This window comes from Galeopterus variegatus, unplaced genomic scaffold (assembly GCF_000696425.1).
Source record: "Galeopterus variegatus unplaced genomic scaffold, G_variegatus-3.0.2 Scaffold12802, whole genome shotgun sequence".
Lineage (NCBI taxonomy): Eukaryota > Metazoa > Chordata > Mammalia > Dermoptera > Cynocephalidae > Galeopterus > Galeopterus variegatus.
In genome coordinates, this window is record NW_007738913.1 from 33,378 (window position 1) to 38,102 (window position 4,725).

At 54.4% G+C, this 4,725-nt stretch overlaps 1 pseudogene; it reads left to right on the top strand.

Annotated features, from left to right (window-relative positions):
* The first annotated feature begins 849 nt into the window (after positions 1 to 849).
* The window catches only part of LOC103581324, a 5,378-nt pseudogene continuing 1,502 nt past the window's right edge, over positions 850 to 4,725 (top strand).

Genomic DNA, 4,725 nt, shown 5'->3' on the forward strand with positions numbered 1-4,725 from the left:
GTACCCAGTTCTGGGTATTTTGGTATAAACAACAGAAAGGGACTGATACAGAAAGGAAAGCACCCTCAATTACACCCACCCACAGTGGGCCACTGTTAATGCCCCAGGCCCAGATATTCCTTTTATTTTCTTCTTTATTCACATATACATCTTACCAACATATCCTCTGAAGGTCACCTGCTAAAGGATTTCAAGCAAGATAAATTATCAGCAAAAGCTAAAGCCCATGCATCCAATTTATTAGCAGCATCAAGCACCAGGGTTGAGAGAGACGATCACTTGTCTATTTACTTTGCCCTGACTTGTCACCCAGTTTACTCCTCTTCGGGTTTCCCCAATAGGCAGAGCAATTCCTAGCCCCATTTGGTAGTCAAGGCAACTGAGTAGAAGGTTTATTCACACCCATTCTGATTTCTTCTAAGCTCCTGAGCTTGGGAGCTTGAAGCCTTCACAGATGAGGAAGACGGGGGCTGCTGAGAGCCCATTCAGGCCTGGGCAGAGTATGCACACAGATCAGATTTGGCCCAGAAAAAATCCATCTAACTTGGAGAAGGAGGGTGAGACATGATGACCTCAGGAGAACCCGGCAGGTCCCTTTCAGGTGTCTGTGCCAGTGACTTGCTGCTCTCCATGGAAAAAAGGCTGGGTGGGGGGTGGCAGGCCTGTTTGCACTCACAGCACTTAGTGAAGCCAAGCTGAGCTGCATTGTTCAAACAGACTCCCCAGCCTCCAGACACCTGCACCGACGCAGTGGGCAAGGCAGGCAGGATCCTGGACTCAGGCCCTCACCTGCTGCCCATCTCTGCCCCATAGCCAGCCCCACAGCCCTGGCAGGGTCCTGGCCATGCCATGCCCCGCGCTGGGCTCTGCAGCTGCCAGGGTGGTTGGGTGCTGGCCCTGCTGCTGGCCTATGTCTGCTACCTACAGCCTGGTGCCACCATCTTCCAGCTGCTGGAGAAGTGATCTGAGGCTCAGTCCAGGGACCAGATTCAGTTTGGGAAGCTGCACTTACTGGAGAAATACACCGGCCTGGACCACTGGGCACTGGAGCAGTTTGTGCAGGTAAAGGGGAGCAAGTTGGAAATGGGATGGAGAGGCTTGGGAAGGTGGGCAGAACAGGGGTTCTCGTGGCAGGTCCAGAGCCACCACCCAGAGGCTGATGCCCATTTTGGAAGCAGAGATAGTGTGGTGGCAACGGAGAGCTTGGTGCGACCTAGTCCTGGATTCTGACCTCAGGTCTGCAACTGGATTGCTGTGTGACCTTCAGCAAGTCACTTAACCTCTCTGGATCCAAATGTCCTCATAATAAGGTGAAGACAATAATCATATCTGTGCTGCAGACATTTGACAGCAGATTAAAAGCACTCTCTAAGCTGTCACTTGCTGCACAAACACGGACTGTGTGTGTCATCAACGCTGTCCAAATTTCCTTCTCTCACACTTCTGCACTTGCCCTACTCCAACTCCAGGGCTGCTGCCCTTCTGCCCTCTCCCCGGCTCATGTCCCTGGGCTGAAGGCTGTGTGTGGGAGACACGGATAAACATCAAGAGGAGCCACCATGCTGGCCTTCACCCCCTGGTTCCATGGGGGTCCTCTCTGGTGACAGAGTAGGTCACCTTTGCCTGGGCCCCCTCTGCTTCCTTCTCTCCTAGAAGCAAGACAACACCAGGTGTTGCAGGGGAACCAGGGAGTCAAGTGAGTGACAACACCCGCTGCAAGGGAACAGACCAAGAGCAGAATCATCACGCTAATTGGCATTCATTGAGCCTGTACAATGTGCCTAAAACAGTGGAGAATGGGGTCGGCATGATGGGCTTAGTCCAATCCTGATGCACTGCCTGGGGTTGAGCGTTTTCTCTTAATTACCAGTTGGAAATGGGATGGAGAGGCTTGGGAAGGTGGGCAGAACAGGGGTTCTCGTGGCAGGTCCAGAGCCACCACCCAGAGGCTGATGCCCATTTTGGAAGCAGAGATAGTGTGGTGGCAACGGAGAGCTTGGTGCGACCTAGTCCTGGATTCTGACCTCAGGTCTGCAACTGGATTGCTGTGTGACCTTCAGCAAGTCACTTAACCTCTCTGGATCCAAATGTCCTCATAATAAGGTGAAGACAATAATCATATCTGTGCTGCAGACATTTGACAGCAGATTAAAAGCACTCTCTAAGCTGTCACTTGCTGCACAAACACAGACTGTGTGTCAGTGTCATCAACGCTGTCCAAATTTCCTTCTCTCACACTTCTGCACTTGCCCTACTCCAACTCCAGGGCTGCTGCCCTTCTGCCCTCTCCCCGGCTCATGTCCCTGGGCTGAAGGCTGTGTGTGGGAGACACGGATAAACATCAAGAGCAGCCGCCATGCTGGCCTTCACCCCCTGGTTCCACGGGGGTCCTCTCTGGTGGCAGAGTAGGTCACCTTTGCCTGGGCCCCCTCTGCTTCCTTCTCTCCTAGAAACAAGACAACACCAGGTGTTGCAGGGGAACCAGGGAGTCAAGTGAGTGACAACACCCGCTGCAAGGGAACAGACCAAGAGCAGAATCATCACGCTAATTGGCATTCATTGAGCCTGTACAATGTGCCTAAAACAGTGGAGAATGGGGTCGGCATGATGGGCTTAGTCCAATCCTGATGCATTGCCTGGGGTTGAGCATTTTCTCTTAATTACCTGTCACTATCACCATGTCCAGTTTGTGGGTGAGAGGCACAGAGAGGTGGAGTATGTTGGCCAAGGCTGCACAGTTAGTGGTGAAGACAGAACTCGCACCGAGGCCTCCGGCTCTGGAGCCCTTGCTCTCCACCACACAAATGTGCACAGGTGCTGGAGACAAGGTACAGCCTAGAGCAGCAGTTCTCAAAGTGTGGCCCCAGAGCCAGCAGCAACAGCATCTCCTGGGAGCTTGTTAGAAATGCAAATGATCCGGGCCACCCCAGACCCACTGACTCAGGGCTTCTGGGGTGGGGCCCGCCAGCTGTGTTAACAAGCCTTCAGGTGAGGCCGAGGCCCCCTCAACATAGAGGACAGCTGGCCTAGCAGATGATGCGTGGCCCGTGTGGTCAAAGGGACCTCTCTGCAGCTGTGAGAGACCTGTCCCGGCTCTTTCTTCCAGGAAATGAAACGTACAGCCTAAGGCTTCACTTCCTTGCTCCCTGTTGGACAGAGTCAGGGTTGGGGCCACAGTACTCATATCAGGGCTGAGAAAGGTTCAGGAGCCTCCCCAAACCCCCGGGGAATAAGGCAGAGGCCCTGGGGACCCTAAACTCTCTCCCGGTTAGAGGAGAGACCCAGAGCCTCCCTATAAATGGGAAGGAGGGAGGCCACCGGCTTCATGCAGCACCAAGGAGGTGCCACGGATTAGCCCCTGGGGGCCTCCCTCTCCCTGAGAGTCTCTGCCTCCAGAGAGGCTTATTTGCAAGGGGAAGTCGAGATGGGAGGAAGAAGAATGTTGGGGTAAGATTCTGGGAGAACGCACGTCTCTGCTCACATCACACACACACACACACACACACACACACACACACACACACACACACACACACACGGAACCATAAACAGTATTAAAAGCAGTATTCAAAACTGACTCCATGAGGAAACAGGCTCGCCTGGGTTCACAGAACTAGCGAGTCTTCCTCTTTCTCCACCACATGTGTGTTCCTAGAGAAGAAAATGCCACCGTGCCTGCTGCATGCACCCGCCCCACACTCAGTACCCTCCCTGACACCAAGGTCCCTCCTCCACGGGATGGAAAGCCCCAGGTCTGTGGTGGGGGATGCCCCGGGACTAGGGCAAATACTACCCACAAAGATGAGGGTCTCCAGGGAGCGGGTGTGTTTGGGAATGTTTGGCCCCCGCCTCTCTGGGTGTGTGGGAAAGAGAGGGAGGCCAAAGTCCACATCTTCAGAGGCCAGTTCCTGCCAAAGTGAGAAGAAGCAGACAGCCAGTGTCTGAGGACACCCAGACCGGCCCAGCGCACCAGGGCCACCCCCAGCCTGGCTGGAGCGCACTCACCCAGCCAGTGGGAAAAGTGCCCACAGGAACTGGAAGTCAGAGCCGCCACACTCCTCTACTGGCACCCCCTGCCTTTGGGGCTCTGCCAGGTGGCAAAGTTGTGCTGCTGCTCTGGGACAACTCACAGCTAAAGGGGAGGGGCTGAGGACAGGGAAGGGAAGCCTACCAATTCTCCAAGAGGGCTGGGTCCAGAGACCCAGGGACTTGGGCTTTAGCCTGTAAAGATTCAAGTTCTGTAAACACAGATGCAACACACGCAAACACAAAATATGCACACATGTGCAACATACAGTCCCCATGCACATGACACATGCATACAACACACCACACATACACACCACCACTACACACACACAACCTACGTCCTGGCCTCTGATGGAATTTCTCCTGTAGGCGTGGGCTGGGGCTCACTAGAAGGCAGCAGAGCAAAGCTGCCTTCCCCTGGAAGCTCAGAGAACACAGGGTTCTCTGTCCCCCACCACCAGCCCCATGGGAGGGCAGCCCAATGGCTTCCCTGTGGTCCCCAAACCCCATGTTCTCCAGCAAACCCTTTCAGGAACATTCCACCTGAAATCTCCCCACTGTTCTAACAACCCATGTGCGTCTTTTTCTTGACCATCAGCACCTCTCACCTGGACCCCTCCTTGAGCATCCTCCACCTCGTCCACACCCTCCACCAGCCCAGGCTTACAGCCCACACCTTAGTCAGTCCTGGCCAGG